This window comes from Cryptomeria japonica, chromosome 3 (assembly GCF_030272615.1).
Source record: "Cryptomeria japonica chromosome 3, Sugi_1.0, whole genome shotgun sequence".
In the NCBI taxonomy this organism is placed as follows: Eukaryota; Viridiplantae; Streptophyta; class Pinopsida; order Cupressales; family Cupressaceae; genus Cryptomeria; species Cryptomeria japonica.
Genome location: NC_081407.1, coordinates 143139926 through 143167869, shown reverse-complemented (window position 1 = coordinate 143167869; position 27944 = coordinate 143139926).

Below are 27944 nucleotides of genomic sequence, written 5' to 3'. Positions count from 1 at the left end.
GGACTTATCCACCCTGACTCTAGAAATGGTCTTAGCCTTCTTTATAGACTTAGGCTTAACATGAACCAGCTAACTGAAGTCAAAGTCATTTGGGCAGATCAAATATTTCTTCCTCTTAGGAGTATTTGAAAACAAGAAAGGTGGTAAGGAAGAATTATCTTCAAGGCTTGAAACTAATGTTTGAGAAGGATTTTCATGTCACTGTACAGTGGTGGTCACAATAGGTGGAGTGGAAGTCACAAGAGTGGATGGAATCTTGATAAGCTTATAAGGCACTGAGAGGGAGGGGAGGTGAATCAATGCAAGCAAAAACAATATGAATCTGATCACCAACTTAAACAACTTAAAACTGAACAAGCATAAGAGGAATAGCACCACATAAGCTAATGCTCAATAAAACAAATTCCACATAACACAAGAGATTTGTACATGGAAACCCAAAAGGGAAAAACCACAGTGGGAGTTAATACCCACAAGATTCACTATCTGTAGAATAGATATCTTGACCAGTTAATGTCTTACAAGCATGCCTTGTTAGGAGTAGACCCAATTAGGAGTCACCTAGTTAAGGGATTTAAATGATGAGCCCTATTATGAGCTTTGACTTGTTAGGATCAACCTCGCAAGACGATTTAATACTCTGATATAGAGCTACCCGGTTAAGGGATTTACAATGTAAGGCCTATTAGGACCTACCCGGTTAAGGGATTTTGTTGTTGAAACTGTTAGGATAACAACAGTTCAAATTATGTTCATATAACACCTCCATGTCTGATAAGATCATCTTCATATCCTCAAAAATTCAACAACACATCAATACAGAGCTTCACTAATCACTGCATAATCAACTTCGCCTTATTCACCTTCGATCTCATTAACATATGCATGTCTATCTCATAACTCATCACACTTTTTGTAGACATCAACTTAGTCGGCTACAACCTTGGAACAATTTCCTAGGTTCAATGAATCTAGACAAAATAACATTTCACGCTGAACTTATGTCAGCCACCTACATAACGAATCAAAACTTGTGTCATTTTACCGATTTAAGTGACTTTGTCACCACTGGTTAGGTGTTCATCAGAATGTCTACTCTATACATCAAATATCACTTGTCTTGTTTAATTTGCCAATGCGGTCATGAACATAGCTCCAAATACTTGTCTCCATCACTTCTTTAAAACCGCATCATCCAAATATTCATCAATCACTTGTACTGGTTGCATGAATGCAACTCTATTCTTATTTACTGGTTAAGAACCTATTTGTCGGTTCACTGGTAAACCGTCTTCTATACCGGTTGGCTTCCAAGACTTAAATGACTACAAAAACATTGTTGCTATCAATGACAACATAAGACTTAGTCATCAAACATGAATCTCAATCTCTTCATCACATTCACCAATCAATCATTTACCAGTTCAGTCAAATGCCAACAAATCTCTATGTTGGAAACATTTGAAATGTGTCTAGTCTCCAACATGAACTTATCGAAGTCATCAAGAATGATAGTAGATATTGTTGGTATTTTGGTATGGTTTTGTCATTGATGTCAACACCTACTAAACACTTATCAACTCTGGCACTTTGGAGAATTAGCAACATTCACTGACAAGCAAGTGACTCATGCACAGTCACCGGTATCTGGTACACCGACAAGATATAATGATCACCGACACTTGGAATGATATGGAAATCACTTGGTTATGTCGAAGACATTGAGTGAACACTTTGTTTTGGAGTTTTGTTTATTGGTACATTAGCATTCACATATTTGTTATTACTGGCAAATAGGTCCAGGGTTGCACCGCCAGGTTTATCTTTTCCAGATCAGCATGGCATGCTATGGAGATGATTAATTATTGTTGTAAATGCATTAAGTGGACATGTTCAATCGGTTATTACATCGGATATTGTATTATTTGTAAAATGTTTTTATTGTAATATCTTGTAGAGACGACCTACTAAAATTGGTCTTAGGTTATGGTATAAATGTAAGATCTTATTTGTAAGATCAGATGTGGAATGCGAAAAAGGATTGTGTGAAGGTATATGTGAGAATAAGCAAAGCTATACACGCAGACATCATTTGAAGATTGAAGAAGGGTTTTTGTGAAGACAATCAGAACTACACCGGTACTAAATCCAGCATATGAAGATGCTATTTTGTGCAGTACATTCTTATTGGATTTAACCATCCAACTGTAGTCAGTGTGACTCCCATTTTGTGATTGAGCAGTGAGCTCTAGGCACTTGGCCTTTCTGCATGTTCAGACCCCATTTATGTACACTTACTATCTGTAGTAGTATCATCTGATTGTGGGTAAGGTTTCCCACCGTGGTTTTTCCCCTTACAGGGTTTCCGCATACAAATATTGGCGTTATGTGTTGTGGATGACTTTGTGTTTATGTTTCATGCACTAATCCTTATCGGTATAGCAATTAACTGTTAAAACTGTCTACTGGCATATTGAACTAGTTTACTGGTATTAAGCATTAATTTGGTTAATTTGTTTTTGGTTTGAATTTATTAGACAACTGATTCACTCCCCCCACTCTTAGTTGTCTCTGGGACCTAACAATTGGTATCAGAGCTTAGTCCTCTTTTGCAAAAGTTTAACAGCTTGAGGAGATCCAATGTCTACTAACTATTTTAGGAAGGACGGTCCTAAACTTGATGGAACCAACTATGGCATATGGAAGATCGGAATGGAGACACATCTAAATTGCATTGGAAAAGACATCTGACATGTTACAAAGAATGGTTATACTGCTCCTACTTAGAGTCAGCCCACTCCACCCAACTTGACTAAAGATGAGGAAAATGATTGCAAAGCAAGAGAAGCACTTTTGAGCACATTATCAGATCAACAAATCATGGGACTATCAGATAGGTCTACTGCTAAAGCTATTTGGGATCATTTGGAAACACTGAATGAAGGAGATTCCACAGTCAAAATTGCAAAACTTGAAAGCTTTCGGGTCAGGTATGAACATCTGAAAATGGAAGAAGATGAAAGGATTTCTACTTTTATGGAAAGAGTAAATGAGATTGTTTTGGGTATTAAATGTTGTGGAGGAACCTTAAGTGAATATGAAATTGTTTCAAAAGTTTTAAGAGGATTGCCACTAGCATATAAAATGAAAGTCACTGCTATAAACGAGTTAAGAACAATGCCTAATACATTAGTTACTAGGGATACATTAATTGGGAAACTTTCAGCTTTTGAAATTGAAGAATTTGGTCGTGTTGCTACAATAAAGATAGATTTGGCCTTTAAAGCATCAACATCATCTGCTCCATTATTTGACAAATCTGATTGGAAAGCCTTTTATGTAAGAGAACTTGAAGAAAGTAGGAAAGAAAATGAAGAACTTGAAGAACTTGAAGCACTATTTGCAAGGAAAATGCCTAAAGGTCTAGTTGGAAGTAAGTATGAAGGTAAAGCACCCTTTAAATGTTTTAACTGCAATAAGATTGGTCATATGGCTTCGAGATGCCCTGATAGACATGCTAGACTAAGAGAAGAAGCTAGAAGAACATACAAGCCTAACCCTGAATATCAGAGATACAGATTTAAGAAGAATAAAGACAAATCTTGTTACATTGCTGATGAAGGTGTGACTGATGATTCTGATGAGGTTCCGACAGACAATGGATGGGTTTTTGTTGCTATAACAAAAGATCAACCGATACCTACTGCTCAACCGGTAGTACAGGCCTTGGCAGCTAAAGTTGAAGTAAAGGATGAATGGATCATTGATTCAGGATGCTCACATCATATGACAGGAGACAAAGTTAAATTCTTGAACTTTCAAGAATACAATGGAGGCTTAGTGAGATTTGGAGATGACAAAGCTTGCTTAATCAAAGGTAAGGGTACAATATCTCTTGATGGTAAGCATAACACTGACAATGTTTACTATGTTGAAGGATTAAAGTATAATTTTTTGAGTGTTGGTCAATTAGTTGAGAAAGGATTTCAGTTACAATTCAAAAATGGAAAATGCAAAATCATGAATAGAACTGGTTTAAAAATTGCAACCAGTAATCAGACTAGAGGTAATATCTTTCATTTGAATAACAATGAAAAGACATGTTTAATTGCACATATAGATGAAAGTTGGTTATGGCATAAGAGACTCTGTCATGTAAACTTTGATTGCATGGTGACGATCAGTACTACTAAGGTAGTTAGAGATTTACCTAAAATTGTCAAACCTCATAATACAATATGCAAGGAATGTCAATTTGGAAAATAAGTTAGAGCTAGTTTCAAAAGTATTCCAGAAAAATCCAATAATGCTCTTGACTTGATTCACACTGATTTATGTGGTCCAGCTAGAACTAAAAGCTTACAAGGTGATAGATATTTCATGCTTATCGTTGATGACTATTCTAGAATGTGTTGGGTTACTTTTCTCAAAGAAAAATCAGAAGCACTGGGAAAGTTCAATCTGTTCAAAGCAATGGTTGAAAATGAAACTGGTAAGAAAATCAAATGTTTAAGATCAGATCAAGGAGATGAATTTACATCTAAGGAATTTCATACATTCTGTGAAGTAAATGGAATCAGAAGATAGCTATCAACACCTCAGACACCACATCAGAATAGAGTTGTTGAAAGGAAAAACATAACTATCTTGGATGCAGCAAGAAGTATGTTGTCAGAAGCAAACCTACCACATGTATATTGGAGAGAGATAGTCAGTACAATGATCTATACATTCAACAAAGTTCACATCAAAGGTGAAATCGGTAAGACCCCTCATGAACTATGGTTTGGTAATACTCCTCCTCTTAAGTATTTCAAAAATTTTGGAAGTAAATGTTATATCAGAAGAGATGAGTATATTGGCAAATTTGATCCTAGAAGTGATGAAGGAATATTTCTTGGTTATTCATCTAAGAGAAAGACATATAGATGTTTTAACAAAAGATTGCAGAAAATTGTTGAAAGTACAAATGTAAAGATTGATGAACAATTCAGAGGAACTTCAAGGTATATAGACTTTGAACCGGCAATAGAAATTTTGACAAATGAACCTGCACTAAATCCACTGGTACAAAATGAAGATCCAGTTACCCTGGTATCATTTGAGGATTCTAGAGTAACTGAGGAACATCAACAAACAAAGACACCCCGGTATGTAAGACTGAATCATTTTGAAGATCAGATAATTGGAAACAAGTTTAAAGGAGTTATGACAAGAGGAAGATTGGCAAATGAAGAGGTATGTCTTATTTCTGAAATTGAACCATCATTTGTTAATGAGGCATGTGAAGATAAATTTTGGATTAAAGCTATGGAAGAAGAATTAGAATAAATTGAGAAAAACAACACTTGGACATTAGTTCCCCGGCCTAAATATAAAAATGTAATTGGAACCAAATGGGTTTTTAGAAACAAACTTAATGAAGATGGTAAGGTTGTCAAAAATAAAGCAAGACTAGTATATAAGGGATAATCTCAGAAGGAAGGAGTTGATTACAATAAAACCTTTGCACCAGTAGCTAGAATTGAGGCAGTCAGATTGTTTTTGGCTTTTGCAACACACAAGAACCACAAAGTTTATCAAATGGATATTAAATGTGCATTTTTAAATGGAGATCTTGAAGAGGAAGTGTACATTGAACAACCTGATGGATTTTCTTTGACAGATGACAATGATATGGTTTGCAGGTTAAGAAAAGCTTTGTATGGATTGAAACAAGCTCCAAGAGCTTGGTATGCACGATTGGATAAGTATCTTTTAAAGATTGGTTTTACTAAAGGAAATGCAGACATAAATTTATATTATAAAGTAAATAATGATGACATCTTGATTATAGAAGTATTTGTTGATGATATAATCTTTGGAGGAGAAGATGGATTATGTAAAGAATTTTCTATTAAAATGCAGCAAGAATTTGAAATGTCTATGATTGGAGAAATAAAATTCTTTTCAGGATTGCAGATTTCACAGTCTAATAAAGGTATATTCTTGAGTCAATCCAAATACTTAAAAGAGTTACTAAAGAAGTTTGGGATGGATAACTCTAAACCGGTAAGTACACCCATGACAACAAATGACAAACTATCACTAAGGGGTGAATCTACACCTGTTAATCCAACTAGATACAAATCTATGATAGGAGATTTACTGTATTTGACACAAACCAAGCCTGATATTATGAATGCAGTATGTATTATTTCTAGATTTCAGAGTAATCCTAAGGAAAATCATGAATCAGCAGTGAAAAGAATTTTCTTGTACTTACAAGGCACAACAAATCTTGGATTATGGTATCCTAAAGATGAAAACTTTGATCTATGTGCATACACAGATGCAAATTGGGTAGGAGATGTGGATGATAGAAAAAGAACCATCGACGGAGCATTCTTTCTTGGAAATAGATTAGTTTCTTGATTGAGTAAGAAACAAAGTTGTACATCTTTATCAACAACAGAATTAGAATATGTTGTAGTAGCAACTAACTATACACAGGTACTATGGCTTAAGCAAATGTTGAAAGACATAAAGGTAAAATGCAAGGAACCTATTACTATCTATTGTGATAACACTGCAGCAATTGATATATTTAAGAATCCGGTATTACATTCTAAAACCAAACACGTTTCTATCAAACTAAATTTTCTAAGGGAAAATGTTGAAGCAAAGGAGATAAAACTAGTTTATGTGAATACTAAAGAGCAAATTGCAGATATTTTGACTAAACCTTTGCCTAAGGAGACTTTTGAATATCTCAGAGATCAGTTTGGAGTCATACCACCACTGGTAGAGACTTAGACCGTTGATGATTGTCATCAACCGGTAGAATTAATAGAGAAATATTTTTTCCGGCTTTGATGGGAAGCTACTTCTCAGGGGGAGTAGTTGGTATATTGAATTGATTGGTATTTTGTATATGAACTTGGTTTTATTGTAACTTTGGCATTTGATGTCAAAGGGGGAGAGATTGGTATGGAAAAACTAAAAAAAAAAAAAACACACTAGGAAAACACATGTTGCTCCCAAGGGGAGAGATTGTTGTTTGGGAGAGATTATTACTCTTTGTATCTGTATTTTGATTTCTGGTTATGATCTCTTTTTGGAGATTGTTGGTTTTTGGTATTTGGCATTTCTATTTTGGCACTTTGATGGTTTTTCCATCTTGTGTTGCCATCAATGCCAAAGGGGGAGATTGTTGGTATTTTAGTATAGTTTTGTCATTGATGTCAACACCTACTAAACACTTATCAACTCTGGCACTTTGGAGAATCAACAACATTCACCGGCAAGCAAGTGACTCATGCACAGTCACTAGTATCTAGTACACCGGAAAGATATAATGATCACTGACACTTGGAATGATATGGAAATCACTTGGTTATGTCGAAGACATTGTGTGAACACTTTGTTTTGGAGTTTTGTTTATTGGTACATTAGCATTCACATAATTGTTGTTACCGGCAAATAGGTCCAGGGTTACACTGATAGGTTTATCTTTTCCAGATCAGCATGGCATGCTATGGAGTTGATTAATTATTGTTGTAAATGCATTAAGCCGACATGTTCAATCGGTTATTGCATCGGATATTGTATTATTTGTAAAATGTTTTTATTGTAATATCTTGTAGAGCCAACCTACTAAAATTGGTCTTAGGTTATGGTATAAATGTAAGATCTTATTTGTAAGATCAGATGTGGAATGCGAAAAAGGATTGTGTGAAGGTATATGTGAGAATAAGCAGAGCTATACATGCAGACATCATTTGAGATTGAAGAAGGGTTTTTGTGAAGACAATCAAAACTACATCGGTACTGAATCCAGCATATGAAGATGCTATTTTGTGCAGTACATTCTTATTGGATTTAACCATCCAACTGTAGTCAGTGTGACTCCCATTTTGTGATTTAGTAGTGAGCTCTAGGCGCTTGGCCTTTTTGCATGTTCAGACCCCATTTATGTACACTTACTATTTACAGTAGTATCATCTGATTGTGGGTAAGGTTTCCCACCGTAGTTTTTCCCCTTATAGGGTTTCCACATACAAATATTGGTGTTATGTGTTGTGGATGACTTTGTGTTTATGTTTCATGCACTAATCCTTACCGGTATAGCAATTAACTGTTAAAACTGTCTACTGACATATTGAACTGGTTTACTGGTATTAAGCATTAAGTTGGTTAAGTTGTTTTTGGTTTGAATTTAGTAGACAACTGATTCAGCCCCCCTCCTCTCAGTTGTCTCTGGGACCTAATAGATACTTTGGACAAGTTTGGGAATGAAGAAAATACATTTTTGATATTGTCTTGAGGAGTATCTAAAGTTGACGAGCACTGGTGGTAGAAGGAGGAATAACATGGACAACCACACTAGAAGCAAGTAGGGAATATGAGATAGTGGATCTAAAAGGCACAAACTCAAAATTAGAAACCCATGGAGGTCTAGTAGCTAGAACAAGATTTGTTATAAGGAATAGACCCCTATGTATTTTTCAAGTTGAGGAGCTCTATGAGTTTTTGGAAATCTTTCTTCATAATGTTCCTCTTCTTTTTTCTCATCAAGTAGATCTTCTTCTTCTAGTTGTTCTTCATTAACAGGTTCATCTTCAAATTCTCATTCTTCTGACTCTTTTTCCCATTGAACAACCTAAGTAGAAGACTCACCTTGATCCTTGCCTCTACCATTTCCCATAGTAAACTTGTACTTAGGAGTCTTTTGTGGAGAAACACGATCTTGCCTATCCTTAGTTCTAAGCTTCGATTTCTTTCCAATAGGTCTCACAGTATAATCCTCTGACCTAGTGTTGAATAGAATCAATTGGATGCCCTTTTGTGTCAGTTGACGAGCATCAATCATGTTACTTTTAATCATACTTTCTACTTAAAACTTTTAATACTTTATGAACTAATATGCTTGGTGGCAGATCTAATGCACATATATTTACTCTTTTCTACCATTATATTCTGCTAATTAGGAAGTATATTAGAAGTAATATCTTGTGATTAAATATTTCATTTTTAGTTGATTAATATGGATGAATGGCCGAATATTTAGGATGTTTATCATTGTGTTCTATTCTATTTTCCTGGATGTGTTTGAAACTAACTAGCAGACAAGGAGTTCAAATTCTAGTTTAGTCAGTGTGTGAATGATGATCACTCTTGATCGCTCCAGATGGAGAGGTTCTCTTGATCTCCTCTGAGTCTATTTTATCAGTTGTCTCTGTGAACTTCAACTTCTATCTGAAGTCATTAATTTAGTGTTAAGTTCTCTCCAGTTCAGTTTTTAGTCATTACTCTGTTTTAAGCGATGGGATGTATAAATATCCCATCTCTTTCTTCAAAAAGATAGTTAGTCAGTGGATAGTTAGTAAGTTAGCCAACAATAGAGACTCGTATTTTGTAATCTGCAAACTTGTTTTACCTCCTTTTGGAAGTTCATTTCAATGAAAATCTAAGTTGATCCAAGAATAGTTGTATCCCACCAGAGGAAGAGAAAGACCTGCTTAACTAAAGGGAGGTGATCTTTGTTTGATTTTATTTCCACTTTAGTTCCGTGCGTTGATTTAATTGTATTATGTTTTATTAAATTGTGATAAGTTTTAAGTAGAATTGATTGTAGAAGTTGTAGTTGTTCATTCCAAACAACAACATTTTAATGAATGGATGCATTGTTAAAAATCTTAGTTTCATAGTTTTGTTTAGTTTCACTCAGTAATGTATTTTGTTTTCATAATAAATGTTAGATTTTGCATTCACAGTAGTTGTTAAAGATGATGGGATTTGGAATCAACTTTATAATAGAAACTCAATCAGATTACTCATGGAACTCAACTTGTTTTGATGTTCATTAGATAGATTTTATTCCCTACAAACGTAAAATAGATTATGTTTCTTGCAAGCGTAAAAGAGATTTATTTTCCAGTACATAATCTAGGATTTGAACTCATAGGAAGCTAAAATTTGTTTTAGTTTTAGAAATAGATAATTCCATGAATGAGTCTTGATTGTGTCTTGTTTAACTCTTGGTACAATCTAGCCAAAATCTTTCATAGGCTAGTTTAGTTTCTTTAACTTAGTTTTGTGAAATATCCTTAGTCTAGAAATTTTTCCATAGAAAAAGAGATCATGATAGCTCATGATGGAGCATGACCGAGCCTAAGTCACTTATTTATGTTGCAAAAACCCCCAACCTTAATCAAAACCATATCACAGATAACTTTAAGATACACCCTCTTTGATATTGAAAGGAAATTAAATGGTGCAAGTTGTGAAACCAATTACCGTGCCCACCATCAACCAAACATTGGTGTTTGTGAGGATATCCTATAATCTGGCTCGTATTGAAATCACTTCCTTATGGGACCATTGAATTAGTGGAAGTGTTATATCAATAATAATCTTGCTCTCATATACCTGATCCAAAACATTTACATCATCCTTCAGACCTTCATAAATATCCACCAGGATGAGATTTTCAATCTGTTCCAAGGTGAGATGGCAGTAGTCAAGTCTCATAATATCTTCTTCAGTCCTGCAATCAATCCAAATATCCTCTATGAAATTCACTCAAGTATATCACTTTTTCAATTTATTCTTCATTCCCCTATAATCAAAATCTCTTCTCGCCTTGAAAAACTTCATTGTGACTCTTCTCATTTCTTCTTCCATTTCCTTAGCTTTATAGATGAAATTGATAGAGTACCTTCGAATGGTTAAAGAGAATTTGAAGCCATATTTATGGGAACTTGATTATCGTTCATGAATTGCAACCATCTGTCAAGCTATGTCCATGAGAACAATTTAATCGGATGGATATCTAGGAAGCATGAAGGGTTGATCATCAAAATATCCTACCCTGAGGTCTCATCAGATACTCTCTTCTTTCAAATATTTGTTGAGAATACATATGTAATGATAGAAGAAAGCATCACTGACTCTCCTGAAATGATGCAAGCTATTCTCTAGAACTAGCCGGGAGTAGTACTTGTGAACCAAAACATGTCTTCTATCTCCCTCCGTGGACAAACCTAGAAAGTGCCTCATTGATGCCACAACATACACCAAGTAAGAATTCATGTAAGACTTCAAAGCAATTGGTACCTTGATGAGAAGATCACATAGTGCATCACTTATTTGTTTGCCCCATTATATCTTTTCCTTGTTTTTCTTGATGACATGGATGTATTGATATATCCACTCATGATATGTGTCAAAGATAGGAAGACCTTTTAATCTACTGATAAGAGTAACTAAATCATTCACCTCCTTAATAAAGTCACTGATGTGAAAGGTTTTATGTTATCTAGCAATGGTGGGCCTTGGAGTTTTCAACCAATTATCATTCATATTTATTTGGTACTTATTTGAGTGCTTCTCATCATAATCTCTTGGGTTGTTTGCATATCTATGTTAGCATACTTGCCTATGCTCAGAAATTTGAAGATAGTGTCAAAGAATTATTCATCCAACCTAATGATTTTCTTACCATCTACATCTTTAGCACTTCTACTCTCGGGATCAAAACAGTTGGCCACTGCAAACACAAATTTTGGATTTTGTGTAGACATAGGAAAGGCTAAAACTTGTTGGAAAGAGACACTATTCTGGAGAGATTAATTCTTGAGGTTTGTTTAGGAGTTATCATTGATGGCAACTCAGATCAGAAGAGTCATCCGGTATATGCAAATTCATCCTATCGGAAGTTTTGCTTAGGTCTGAAAGGTGGAACACAGTGTTTGGCAGAATATGAGTACATTGAGCAGAACTCAATTTTTGGTGCACATTTTTGTTTGCAGTAGAAGAGGTAGTTGATTTTATGATTGGAATTTCTTAGTCCGCAATCCTAGATTTTGGTGTTGATTCTTGTGCAATTTCGATGATCTGGTATCCAGTATTTAAGGAAGAACAAGGTTATTTTAGTGTAGCATGTTATGTGGAATCTTTTGGATGATTTTTTGATTGGTGTCGTGTTTGAGGTTATTGTGCCCACTTATTTGAAGCATATTATCAATATGTTTTGGTCTGCATGAGTATTTGTAATTGGATTGAGCCGACTTCTTGTTACACATTTCATATTTTATGAATATGTTTGAAGCCGACATGTTGGTGACCGAATCAAGTGTTGCGGATATATTAGGCCGATCTATATGAGCATTTTGGTATTTGATGGTGGTGTGCGAAGACTGTATGAGCATATGTGTGTTGGCATTTGGCATAACTCATATAGATGAGGTGATGTAGTTGAAGATGGATGACCGCACCAGTAGAGGATTGAAGACTATTTGTGATGAAGAAATTGAGATTTTGTGATTAGATGACTTGATCAACTATTTGTGTTGTCATTAATGGTAACTAATGTCCAATGATGATTATTGGTGTTCTTGATGTTTTGTTTTGTTATCTAAGTGATTTGGTTTACCGAAAGACAGGTTTTATTGACAGAGAACTGAAGTCTCTGAAATAGGACTTTAACTAGTAAAGCAGAGATGTTTTGATTGAATTGGACGATCGACGATGATTGATGATTTGCGGTTTGGAATGTGAGCTTGTATCATGGAAAGGAGTATCTGACCGAAACTGGAATTTGTGATGACTATCAGAAGGCATGTTTCAAATTTCTGATGAATTTTTGCTAAGGTTTTAGTAGGGTTTAACGACCGGTGAAGAAATCATCAAATCGGTAATGATTTTTGTTATGACGGCATTCGACGACGAGTCTACATGATGGTGGTAACATCACACAACCCATGTGAATGATTTGATTTCTATTTTGGCATGAATTAAGGAATAATTTCTTGGGAAACAACGAAATGCCTAGTGGAGTGTTTTGAGGTTTTGACATTGGTATAGATCGTAATTTTGTGATGGGTTTCGATCAACCAATGGTTGATATTGCATTGTAATTTGATGTAATGATCTGTATATTGATATGAGATGATCTGTTATGATTTGTATTGTAATTTTATGATGTAATTAGGTTTTAGTAGCTGGCATGGTTGAGATGGCTATTTAGGATGACACAGTTGATATTTATCATGTCGGTGATCTTAAGAGAATGTGTTGAGCTGTCCAAGAGAAGTGTGAGATATTCCTAAGAGTTGCAAAGTGCTGAGAATAATTGGATCCGATATAGCAAGCAGAGAAGTGCAAGTAACAAATCACTTTTTCACTATTTTTCTCTAACAGTTGCAGCAGGTTAAATCCCTTAACTGGGTAGGTCCTAACAAGCCTTAAACATTTAAGTCCCCTAATAGGTAAACTTTGAAAGGAGTGTTAAATCCTCTCATGAGGTTGATCCTAACATATCATCAAGCTCCTAATCGGGCTGCTAAGCAAATCCCTTAACCAGGTGACTCCTAATAGGGTTTTCTCCTAACAGGGCGTATTGTAAGCTCTTAATAGGGCGTACTTCAAAAGAGTACAAATATTTTTGGGTACCAATTCCCACTGTGGTTTTTCCCTATTTGGGTTTCCATGTCAAAAAAATTATGGTGTTCATGTGTGGAATGCTTTACATGTGATGTTCTTATTTATGTTTCATTTCATGCACTATTTTTTAGTACACCGGTTATGTTGTTTTATCAAAGGTTTATCAAAGGTTACCGATATTGATAAGAGTTGGTGGAAAAAGTGTTTGATCTGATATATGAGAATAATGAGTTGGTAAATTATTTGATTAATTTGTTAGCAAATCTGATAAAGAGGTTGTTAGATCTGATAAAAGAAGTTGAGATATTTGGTAAATGATTTCAGATCTGATATAAGTTTGATTTTGGGTTTAAAGTTTCAATTGGTATTAATACCGATTTACCCCCCCTCTCAGTATTAACCGGATCCTCATAGGATTAACAATTGGTATCAAAGCTTTGGTCCTCTATGTGTAGAAAGCCTAACTGCTTGAGGGAAAGATTCAAAGGAAGTCAAGATGATGAAGAAAGAGGGTCCTAAGTTAAACAAGGATAACTACAAGATCTAGAAAGATAGAATGAAGATCTACATCAAAGGTCTTGATGCACAATATTGGAAGCAATTTGAAACAAAATATGTTGCTCCTACTACTACTCCCTTGATACTGGATGAACTCAAAGAGTAGCAAGATAACATGCAAGCCTTAGAAGCTATTGTAAGTACTTTATCTGATTCAGAATATATTGATGTTCAAGGATTGGAAACTGTGGGTAAGGTTTGGGAAAATTTAGATTTAATCTATGGAGGAGATAAGCATGTTCAAAGAATCAAAGAGGAAAACTTGAGAGGAAAGTTTGATGACATGAGAATGCTTGAAGGCAAAAATATTGCACAACATGGTCAGAGAATCAAAGAAGTTGTTGGCGGCAAAAAGAGTGTTGGAGGTAAAATGGAAGATGATGCTATAGTAAGTAAAAGGCTTAGAACTCTTGAACCTCAGTATGCTATAAGAGTATCTGCAATCCAAAAAATTATATCTATTTCAAAGGATATGGTAACCGTTGATTCATTGATTGGTAAGATTACAACTTTTGAGTTAAATAGTATTAACAATAGTGTGACAAAATCTGCTAAATCTGTCTTTAAATCTTCTGTTACCAATTCATCTGCTAGAAAAGGAAATGATATATGTCAAAATCATGAGTACAGGTCAAGTCATGGAAGTAACCGAGGAAATGAAGACAATGAAGATCAAGTGATGGAACTTGAGACACTGTTAGCAAAAAGATTTCCAAGAGGCACCGGTAATTATAAAGGAAAGCTACCTTTGAAGTGTTTCTCTTGTAGTAAAATTGGTCATATTGTTGCTAACTTCCCTAACATTGATAAGAAAGAGAAGTTTAGAAGGTTCAAAGGAAAGGGCAAGAAACATTGTTATGTTGTAGTAGATGAAGGTGTGACTGATGAGGAGTCTGAAGATGAAGACGACAATGAGGAAATTGTGTTTGTAGCTGTGAAGGAGGAAATAACATATGAAAAGACACTGGTATCTCATATGGAGAATAGTGATGAATGGATTATAGACACTGGCTACTCACACGACATGACCAGAGACAAAAGTAAGTTCATAACCCTTGATGAATTTTATGGAGATCTTGTTAGATTTGGAAATAACTCTCCCTACATGGTGAAGGCAAAGGTTCAATTTCTCTAAATGGGAAGAGTAATTCTGATGATGTGTTTTGGGTTGATGGTCTAAAGAATAATCTTTTAAGTGTTGGTCAGCTCAATGATAAAGGTTATTTGTTTGAGTTTAAAAGTGGAGTCTGTAGAATTCTTGGAGGTAATGGTGAACTGATTGCGACCGGGAAACAAACTAGAGGTAACGTATTCCATTTGAATAGTAATATTAATAATTATCTGGTTACAAGAATAGAATAGAATTGGTTATGACATAAAAGATGTTGTCATGTTAATTTTGATAATTTTGTTAAGATAAGCAAGTCAAGTGTTGTAAGAGGATTGCCACAAATTTTCAAACCGGATAATGTGATATGCAAAGAGTGCCAAATTGGTAAGATGACCTCTATTTCTTTCAAGAGAATGAATTGTACTTTTGAGAATATTTTAGATTTGGTACATACTGATCTCTAAACTCCTATGAGAATAAAGAGTTATTATGGTGATAGGTATTTCATGATTTTCACCGACAACTATTCTAAAATGACGTGGGTGACATTTTTAAAGGAGAAATTAGAAGCATTTAGTAAATTTAAATCATTTAAAGCTCTAGTTGAGAATGAAACCAGTAAGAACCTGAAGTGTTTAAGATTAGACCGGGAAGGTGAATTCACATCTGATGAATTTGTTAAGTATTGTGATGAACATGGTATCAAGAGATAGATGTCTTGTCCGAGGACACCATAGCAGAATGGCATAGCTGAAAGGATGAACATAACAATAGTTGAATCTGCAAGAACCATGCTATTACAGGGTGATGTATCCAAATAAATTTGGAGAGAAGCAGTCAGTACTGTTGTATACACTTTTAACTGGGTACTAGTGAAGAGAGGTAACAATAAGACACCCTATGAGCTATAGTATGGAAAAACACCTTGTGTAATTTATTTTAAAAATTTTGGAAGTCAATATTTTATTAAGAGATATAACTACACTAAGAAATTTGATGGAAAATATGATGAAGGAATTTTTCTTGGTTACTCTTCTAAGAGTAAGGCACATAAATGTTACAATAAGAGAACTAAGAAAATTGTTGAAAGTGCTAATGTAAAAGTTGATGATCTATTTGATAAGTTTGAAGGTACAAGCAGATTAGAACCTGAAAAGGATGATAATGAGGAAAAACTTGTGATCATAGAACCAGAGGCAAAGAATAATGAAGAACCGACAAATGCACAATTAGATACTCAACTGGTATGTGATGACAGCGAGGAAGAAAATGAAGAACCTGATGCAGAAGATGCATAATCGACATAGGCAATACCTAGATATGTTAGATTGAACCATTCACAAGAGCAGATAATTAGTGATAAGAATGAAGGTGTGCAAACCAGGAGAAAGATCTCAGAGACCTCATGTTTGATTTCTACGATAGAATCCAAGACAATTAAGGAAGCACTAAAGGATGATGATTGGGTGAATAAAATGAATGAAGAACTAGATCAAATTGAGAAGAATTAGACATGGTCACTTGTTCCTAGACCAGAGGATAAGAATGTAATTGGAACAAAATGGGTCTTTAGGAATAAATTGGATGAATAAGGAAAAATTGTAAGAAACAAGGCGAGGTTAGTCTGCAAAGGGTATGCTCAAGAAGAAGGTAAGGATTATGGTGAAACATTTGCACCGGTTTCTAGATTAGAAGGAGTAAGGATGATGCTAGAATTTGCTACATATAAGGGATTCAAAGTTCATCAAATGAATGTAAAATTAGGCTTTTGAAATGGGATTCTAGAAGAAGAAGTATACATTGAACAATCAGATGGATTTTCCTTGATCAATGATAAGGACATATTGTGTAAATTGCATAAAGAACTATATGGTCTAAAGTAGGCACCGAGAGCTTGGTGTGTGGGGGAAAAAGTGACACTAAGCAAACATGCCCTAATCTCACTTTCAATCACACATTTGTGGAATACGAAAGAGCCTAGAGGTATCACACAATTGGCTACTTCTTTTTGTGGAAGAGAGAGCCACGGGCTACCTATTAGGATTTCTATTCCTTTGTTGTAATTGAAAGATAAAATGATGCAAGTTCAATCCCTAACCCCAAAGTGCAAGTATGAACTAATAACAAGATTGTAGAATTGAACTTAAATAATGGAAAGCTATAAACACAAGGACAAGACAAGAATGTAAATGCATACCCGGTGTTAAAATATGAGTGAAAATGTTCGGGACGGGGGCGCGGGCGCCACCGTCCTGATTTTGCCCCTGAAACTGCTCCTGAAACTGCTGTTTTGCAACCTGAAAAGCTATCAAAAATGTTGAAAATTGCTGTCTGACAGAAGGAATAGGGCGCCCAGCGCCCCTGTCTTGGCAGGACCAGGGTGCCCCATGCCCTTGTCCTAGTCTTTTGCCCAGAAATTTGGTGTGTGGTTCGGTCTCCGTCTGTTTCTTCCGAATCTGCAACTTGCGACGTCGTCTGAATCCCAAAATCTGCACTTATATCTGAAAAGGTGTTTTAGGCAGCTATATAGGGTTTTGCCTTAGTCAAACCCCTGCTTCCGTGATTTCCACCTCCACGAATAGCCAAGTTGTTTTGTAAAAGTAGTGTGTGTGCAGACCTTGTGTGTGTGCAAGATCCTAAAATGCAAGTAAGCAAACTAGAGCAACCTAGAAAGTAAACCCTAATTGCTTGCAAATGATAATGTAAATGCTCCAAATCAAGATGTAAAGAGATCTAAAGCATGAATACAAGTGATATAATGAAGCTTATGCAAAGACATGAAAACAACATGAAATCATACCCAACCCCAAGGGAGGGGTACAAGCCAATCTTCAGTCAGTGATCCCTTATTGCTCTTCAATGCCTTCAAAGCCCTAAATGAATGAAATTGATGAATGCTTGATAGATGGATGTTGAATGTTGTTGAAGTCTTCAAAGATCTGCTCTTTCGCTGCATAGAAGGTCCTTGAAACCAAAAATCCTCGATCCTTTCAAATGAAGAAAGAGAGCTCTTATATATGAAACCCTAGGTCTTAATTTCAACTTTTGGCCGACCTAGAGATTGAATCTCCCACCAATTTCTTGGGGTTAAGCTTTATTTTATGATTGGGTCGTGCTCCTAAAATTTTGGGAAAAATGTTCGGGACCATGTGCATGCCGGGCGCCATGGTCCCGACAACTTTTCACCAAATTTTCAGGGCCGTCGAATATGATGATTTTAGAGCGAATCCCGAAGTTACAGCTAATTTCGAGATGTTTTGTCCCCCGAAATCAAGCCCCCAAGTTCAAAATAGGACCTAATTAGGGTTTTTGATTAAATGATGCATTGGAGGAATAAAATGAAAGGGGCACACTTTAATGAAAGGGCCCAACTTTATGATGTGGGAGATGATAAAATAGAACCTTAGACCTAATTAATTTAATTAATTAAGTGCTAAAGGGGAAATGCAATGCCAAATGCAAAATGCACCAAGGCGAGTGCTAAACTAGGTGTGAAATTGTACCACCCTAGCAAGTGCGTACAATTTACGACGCTACACTTGGTATGAGAGATTACATGCACATTTGATCAAAATTGGATTCCAATGTACCAATGAGGACAACAACATTTATTTGAAGACTGATGGAGACAAGATGCTAATTGCATAAGTGTTTGTAGATGACATAATTTTGGTGGAAATGATGATATGTGTATGGATTTTGCTGATATAATGAAAAAGGAATTTGAAATGTCTCTAATCGATGAAATAAAGTTATTTATTGGCTTACAGGTCCAACAACTAGATGGTGGTATTTTTATTTGTTAGACCAAGTATATCAAAGAGGTGTTGAAGGCTTTCAGTATGGAAGATTGTAAACTGGTAGGAACACCGATGGTAACAGGCTGCAAGTTATCAACGCAAGATGATTCCCCTGTTGTTAGTGAAAAGGAGTGCAGATCTATGATTGGAAAGCTACACCATGTTGTTCATGGCAGACCGAACATTGCTCATGTTGTTGGATTAGTGGCTAGATTTCAAAAAGAGGCTGAGGAGAGTCACATGGTGGTTATGAAGAGAATTTTTTGGTATCCCAAAGGCACAGTAGACTATGGTTTATGGTATCCCTATAAAGGAGATTTTACTTTGGATGTCTTTATTGATGTTGATTGGGCAGGTAATGTAGATGATCGAAAAAGCACAACTGGTGGAGATTTTCTACTTGGTGGAAGATTAGTGGCATGGAAAAGCAAGTAACAAACATGTGTTTCTTAATCTATAGAAGAAGTAGAGTATGTAGCCGCATCCATGAATTGCATGTAGGGAATATGGATGAGACATGTGCTAGAAGGATTCAAGATAGATATGTCTGAACCTGTGACTATCTATTATGATAATACAAGTGTAATAAATATTTCTAAGAATCATGTACTTCATTCTAGAACCAAGAACATTGAATCAAAGTATCATTTCCTAGGGAAAGAGTTCAAGAAAAGCAGGTGAAAATGGAATATGTGAAGAGTATAGATTAGTTAGTTGATATCTTTACTAAGCCCTTACTGAAGGCTACCTTTGAGTTTCTTAGAGGTAAACTTGGGGTTAGACCCCTACACCAGAAGAACTAGAATGATGGAGATGCATCAATCCTGTGGATTTCATGTTTATGTTTCACTAAGGATTGATGAAGGTGTAGGCTACTCCTTTGGAGGAGCAAGTGTGATGGAAAGTTCTGATTTAATGCTCTGATATAATTTTTTTGATTTGATTAGCAGAGATGATGGAAGAGGCAACAACACAATTGAAGATGAGTGATGCATTTATACCTTTGGCATTGTTTTCAAAGGGGGAGAAGAAAAGAAATAAGATATGGGAGAAGTTGAAGATCAGATTGAGAGAAGCATTGGTTAAGGGGGAGAAGACAAAAGGAGATAAGCGACAGATGATGTGATATCGACAAACAAGTTGTAGATGATGATGTTAGTTACTTTGATTGTACATCTAATTGATGTTGCCATCAATGAAAAAGGGGGAGAATGTTGGCATTTGGCATAAATGACACAGATGAGGTGATGCAGTTGAAGATGGATGACTGCATTGGTAGAGGATAGAAGACTATTTGTGATGAAGAGATTGAGATTTTTTGATTAGATGACTTGATCAGTTATTTGTGTTGTCATTGATGGCAATTGATGTCAAATGATGAATACTGATGTTCTTGATGTTTTGTTTTGTCATCTAAGTGATTTGGTTGACCAGAAGATAGGGTTTACTGGTAGAGAACTGAAGTCTGTGAAATACAACTTTAACCTATAAAGTAGAGATGTTTTGATTGAATTGGATGAACGACGATGATTGATGATTTATGGTTTGGAATGTGAGCTTGTATCATGGAAAGGAGTATATGATCAAAACTAGAACTTGTGATGACTATCGGAAGGCATGTTTCAAATTTTTGATGAAGTTGTGCTAAGGTTTTAGTAGGGTTTAAGGACCGGTGAAGAAATCATGAAACTGGTAATGATTTTTGTTATGACAATGATCGACGGTAAGTCTACATGAAGGTGGTAACATGACACAAACCACGTGAATGATTTGATTGCTATTTTGGCATGATTCAAGGAAGAATTTCTTGGGAAATAGCGAAATGCTTAGTGGAGTGTTTTGAGTTTTTGACTTTGGTACATATCGGATTTTCGTGATGGGTTTCGATCAACCAATGGTTGATAGCATTATAATTTGATGTAATGATCTGTATATTGATCTGAGATGATTTCTTATGATTTATATTGTAATTTTATGATGTAATTAGGGTTTAGTGGCCGACCTAGTTGAGATGGCTATTTAAGATGGCACAGTTGATGTTTATCTTGTCGGTGGTCTTAAGAGAATGTGTTGAGTCGTCCAAGAGAAGTGTGAGATCTTCTTGAGAGTTGAGAATAATTGGATCTGATTTAGCAAGAAGATAAGTGCAAGTAACATATCACTTTTTCATTGTTGTTCCCTAACAGTTGCAACAGGTTAAATCCCTTAACCGGGTAGGTCCTAACAGACCTTAAACATTTAAGTCCCCTAACAGGGCAATTCTCAAAAGAGTGTTAAATCCTCTCATAAGGTTTATCCTAACAGATCATCAAGCTCCTAACCGGGCTGCTAGGCAAACCCCTTAACCAGGTGAATCCTAACTGGGTCTTCTCCTAACAAGGTCTGCTCCTAACAGGGCGTATTGTAAGCTCCTAACATGGCGTACTTCAAAAGAGTACAAATATTTGTGGGTACCAATTCCCACCATGGTTTTTCCCTATTTGGGTTTCCACATCAAAAAAATTATGGTGTTCATGTGTGGAATTCTTTTCATGTGATGTTCTTGTTTATGTTTCATTTCATGCACTATTTCTGAGTACACCGGTTATGATTTTTTATCAGAGGTTTACCAAAGGTTATCAGTACCGATAAGATTTTGTAGAGAAAGTGTTTGATCTGATAGATGAGAATAATGAGTTGGCAAATGATTTGATTAATACGTTAGCAAATATGATAAAGAGGTTGTTAGATCTGATAAAAGAAGCTGAGATATTTAGTAAATGATTTCAGATCTGTTATAAGTTTGATTTTGGGTTTAAAGTTTCTGATGCTCTATAAAAAGGGATGGTTAGTGATATTGTCAAGACAACACAAACAAACAAGCAACAAACAAGTGTTAGTGTTAGAAATCACAAATCAAACACTATCCTAAGCAAGCATATCAAGAGAGACACTAAAAGAAAAATAGAGAGCTTAACAAAGAAAATAAATGCTCTAAGACATCTCCAAATGCCTTCCACCATGCTTGTAGCTTCTCCTCCCTTGTTCCTCTCCTCTCCAAGTTCCCAAATGAGTGTAGCTCTCAGTAGCTTTTTGCACTATTCTGTATGTCTTATGGAGGTTCAAGATTGTAAAATGGATGATTATGAGAATGCAAATGCGAACAAGCTAAAACAAGATATTATCTAATTATCTAATGTTAATTTTAACCCAAAATGACAAATATAGATGATTATGTTAAATGCTCTCTAAAATTCACTATAAATTAGATGCATATAAGATTTCAGGATTATGGATAAAAATGCTAGATGCTTGAGGATGCTTGAGGCTTGAGGATTTGAAAATGAGGAATGTGAGCTCTATTTATAGGTAAAATGGAGCAATGGATGGTTGAGATTGAGTAATCTCAACAAGGGTCAGGATTGAGGGGTTTATTATCTATGTGAGGGCTTTCAACCTAATCCTAGGATGACAAATGTCAACATGAGATGGGTTGAGAGGGGAGGGAATACGCATTAAATGCTTGAAATGACTTGAGGGTTAACTTGGGAGGTAAGGTTAATGTTGAGTTGAAAGAATAAATCCATTATCTAATAAATAATGTCTTTATCTAATGGATAAACTCTTGTGCAAGAGTTAGTGAGGATAACCATGGTCAAAGCAATAAATGCTTGAAGAGACCCATGGGTTAAATGAGGGTTGATTTAGAGGGAAAGTCTCTAACCACAAGGGCAAGTGGATTTAACTATAAATGGTTATGTAAGAGCCATTAATGGTCATGTAAGAGCCATTAGTGGTTTGGAAGACTTTTAGAGGTTAGCTTGTTGAACACATAAAGCATTAAATGCTTTTCAAAGACTTTGAGGGCTTTGAGAAGGGACTTCAAGTTGCTTCGGAATGTGACAATAATTAGGGGATGGATTAGGCTAATTAGGAATGATTAGAAAGTGGTTAGAAGGGTCTAGAAGGGGATTTAGGATTGCAAGTGGGTTTGGTGGGTGAGGGAAAATAGGATTTAAATTAAAATAAAATTAATTTATTTCAATTGTGGTTGCAACTTGCATTTGTAGGAGAATGCAAGTGGGGGGGATTAAATGATTTAAATAAATGTGTTATTATTTATTTAAAAGAGGAAAGGGGATTAAATTAAATAAATAGAATTTATTCATTTAATTGATTGTGAATTTGGTTTAATGAATTAATTACAATAAATTGAATAATTTATTTAATTAATAGGAGAATGATTGAAGATGAATTAATTAAATGTTAATTTAATTAACTATTGGCTAGTGGATTTATTAATCAAATAAATAGTAAATATTCATTTAATTAAATGGACAGATTTATGTGACTACAATTTCAATTGGTATTAATACTGATGCACCCCCCTCTCAGTATTAATCAGATCCTCATAAGATTAACAATGTGCACAGTTTCATGTGCGCTATCCTTGGATTTACGCTATGTTATATGATAGAGTAGGGCATAACAGAGCAATGTGCTAGAATAGTAGAAGAAGGCTTTTTGTGCTTAATCAAAATTGTATTGTGGCATTTGTAGATGCTATTCATCAGTTTAGACAATTAGTTATCATTTGTCATCATTTGCAGGATAGTGAGTTCTTTGGGGGTTGCAACCCACTCTTTTGTATTTGAGCAGTGAGCTCTAGGAAGTGTGCCTGATTGCATGTGCATTCCCTTTGTAATATTATTATACTCCTGATCATAGTATTATAATATTGGGGGTCTCAATCCCACCGTCATTTTTCCCTTTCTGGGTTTCCACGTAAATTTTTTGGTGTTATGGTTTTATGCTTGTGTGTGTTGAGTTTCTAAACTTTACTTTTATTCATTTGCATCCGATTGTTTAAGAATCAGTTAAAGATTGCATAACACTAATTCACCCCACCCCCTGTAGTGTTCATTGATTCCAACAAAACCAAGCAGATACTATTTTTTATGGTTGACTCTATTTTCTAGTACTAAGGAGGCTCTTTGACCCTTTTGAGAAAATCCTTATGGTCAACATGGCCTATTTCAGTGTCTCTAATATTGTCTATGTTTGAAGATATTGAAGAAGGTGCAAAGATCGGGTGAGGATCTTGCTTCTTGAATTTCATGGTCTTCTTGCTAGGAGATGACTTTGTCATCTACAACATTGTGGAAGTTGAGACTACAACATTATTTGGAACAAGTCTTTCAGAGTTAGACATAAAATCATCATTATGTACTAAAGAGAAACCCATGAAAAAAACTCTTTTAGTTTGAATTTTTTTTTTGAAGAAGACCATTTGTAGTCATGCTCCAGGTTCACAGAAACTTGGTTCAAAAACCTAGATTATACCTTGAAAATGCCATGCTACAAATCAAACTTATAACTTTGATATACACTTACAAATCTGGATCATGTGTAGTTCGGGTTTATAAACCTGAAGTACACTATATTTGTAGGGGAATAATGGCTTGGTGTAGTTCAGGGTTATAAATCCAAACTACACATTGTAGTATTTTTTGGTGTGGTTCGGGTTATAATCCTGAACTACACTTTGTGATGTTTTGGAAATTCGAAGTAGTTTGGGGTTATAACACCAAACTATACCAATGAAGGACTTAGTGTAATAGATCTCGATGTAATTCAGGGTTACAACCCCGAACTACACCACAAGGGAAAGGCATCGGTGTATTTCGAGGTTGTAAACCTGAAGTACACTATTTTATGAGGCTTTGACAAAACGTAAAGCTCGGTGTAGTTCGATGTTGTTACCCCAGACTACATTGACAGGTGTTGATTAAAAACAAAAACAAAAAAAAAACATGTAGCTCAATGTTTGCAAGTCTGAACCACATGTTAATCATTGTGTAGTACATCTTGGAAACACAAATCTACACTTGGTATGGGAAGTGCAAAGAAGAAGTGTTGTTCAGGCTTGTAAGTCTGAACAACACCAAAACTATGATCAGACACAAACATAAATGATTTAGTTCTTACAAGCTCGAACAACATCATTTATATGAACTACTCAATAAAAACTAAAAGACAAAAATCATGATACAATTTGACATAAAATAGAGAAACCCTAAACCAGAACTAGGGTATAATATGCATCTTTGAAAAGTGAATGAAAAAAAAAGGAAAGAAAAACATGACTTACCTAGACTTAAAACACCAAAAATACGAGTGCTCGATTTGTCTTCAAATGAAGCAAATGAGGCAAGGACACAATTTGATAAGAGGGCATGGAGAGGAGAAAAACCAAATGATGAAAACATAAAGCAAAGAGGTAAGATAAAAAGAGAGAGAAATCAATTTTAATACAAATACTTAGCCATGAATGCAATTCATACCACATTAATAAGTGCATTTCAAAGTTATAAACCATAAATGCACTAACATGTGTATTTTGGGTTTATAACACTAAAATGCACTTTAGACACACGACAAGTGCAAAATTAGAGTTTAACCCCGAAAATAAACCTAAAAAATAAAAACTAAAGTTCTTTAAAAGAGCACTTTGTCAATTTTTCAAATTGAGGACTTGGACTCAAATCGAGGCATTTTCAAGAGGATTAAAATTTGGGAAAGGGAAATGAAAACTCACCTTTTATTTATGTGCTTAGAGCACATGGTCTACAAATTGGATAAAATTTGTAGGGGTTATTACATGTTTGCGCTAAAGATGAAAATGGGGATACCAAGAAGCTCGCTTAATTTTTTGGTAAGCCTCAAGAAAGACATCACATAATTTGGAAGGGTTGTGAGAACTGTTTGAAGCAATATGATCTAACACAAAACATTAATCCATTTACCTTTCTACATACCAACTTTATATATGAAGTTGCTAGTTAGCTGGTTCCACAAATTTGTCTTGTTGAGACCAACAAAAGGAGCCTAGAGCCCTAGAAATTTACATAGAAACTGAACCAAATTGAGGTTCAAGATTCTAGAAATTTTCCTTTGTTTTTTAGGATTTATATTAAAGAATAAGACATATGACTTATCTTTTTACCCAGAGACTACATAGTAGTTATCTAGAGTTTTTTTAATGACCATATCTCCTCAATAATATGAGACCCCCCAAAATGGTATCATCTACTAATTGTTGATCAGAAACAAGTTCCAATCTAGGGGTGATACATGTTCCCTTCCATCTTCTATTAGCCATCAGAATTTTAATGCTCCTCCCCAAAGATTTTTCCATTAAGATGAAAAGGAAAGGCACGATGGGATCTCCTTCCTAAGCCCATTTATAGAAGGAAAGAAGTCACACGATTAGCTATTCACCAAGACCAAAAATCTAGGTGTAAAGATACACCCTTTAACCCATTGAATCGCATTAGGATCAAAACCAAACCGACTTAAGACTTGAAGGAGAAAGGATCTATCCATCTAATCATATGCCTTTTGATTGTCTAGGCTGATAACAATTCTCTCTACTTTGGCCTTGTGGATAGTATGGATCACCTCATGAGAAATGATTATACCTTCAAAATTAGGTTATTTAGACCAAAGTCAATATGTTAGAGATGACCTTATAGATCAATTTGTATGTTGTATTGCACAAAGAGATGGGTCTAAAATCCCTCATATAATCTACCTTCTATTTATTTGTAATTAGAGAAATCAAAATATTATTTAGGTCTTTGAGCATTAGTCACTTCTTCCTAGATTCCTTCACCACCTTGGCCACATCAAATCCAACAATCTCCCAATGAGATTGGAAGAAGCTAGTGAGGAAACTAGGTTGGGGGCTTTGTCCTTCCCTAGTAAAAAAGTAGCCTTTTTAACTTCCTTTATGCTAAGTTCCTTATAGATAGATAATTTTATTATGTTCTTTAGAAACCAACATCAAAATGTGGGAAAGGAATTTACTTTTGGCTACATCATCCTATTCATCTACTTAGTTCAAAAGGTTCTAAAAATATCTAAGTACTTGGACCCCTATTTCCTCATCCACCCTGTTGTAATGCCCCGCCAGGAAACCCCTAAGGGTTTAAGTTAAAAACACTCAATTAGAGTGTAAATTTTTTTTTTTTTAAAAAAAAATAAAAAAATAAAACTAAGAGTAGTTAATTATAAGTTACAGCATTAAGATAGATTGAAGTTATCTCAATGTTACCTCTAACTAGATAACACAGTGGAAGGCTAAAAGATCCTAAGAGGTTTCCCAACGCGATTACATAACCTTACACCTAACTCAACTTGTGTCATTAGATTCATTAAACTGGATATCTTAATTACGAGATATTGCATAGGTCTTGCTTATATATGTGTTCAAGGATATGACATCTTAGAATTTTAGGAAGCGTTCATTTACTTTGTTGGTTAGGAGGCATTGGATAGGTTATTTATTCAATGCACTTAAAATCATAATTTCATTTAGAGGCCCCCAAATAGGCTCCAAGCGTCTAATAAAATGAAGTTCATTCATTGGGTTTAAGGTACCCATCCACACTAGACATCATATGATTTTATGTTAAAGATGTGCCTGATGAGACTCATTCATTTAGGGTTGAACTGCGACTAATAAAATGAGGATTCCTACATTAGATTTCAAAATATACACCCACATTTGATATCTCTTTTAAAATATTAAACAGTATGGTTAATAAGAAAAATCCATTTCTTAGGGATTAAACTTCTGTTAGTAGAGTGAGGTCTCTTCATTTGTTTTCATGCATAGCCAACTGATGAGTTGAAGTTCTTTTATAAAAGGTATAATGTGAGTAGCCATAGAATTCATTTGACGTTTTAATAATACTACTAGATGGCTAAAATCGTTACGTTGAAAATGTATTAGGGCCACATGAGTTCATCCTTTAACTTTAAGATATGGTTAGCAAGATGATATTCATCATTTCGAGATTCGAATATTAAGATCATAGTGATGTCCTTCTATTAAGATTAAAATACAATTGTCTTATTGCACATCTCCTTTTTTATAAACAAAGTTAATAGGAGGGAGATACTTTTACTAAGATTTAATGTATCAACATCTAATTGAATCCTTCCCTATTCAGTTCATTTTTAGCAATCATGAAGAAATTCATTTATTGGGGTTATAAATATGCACT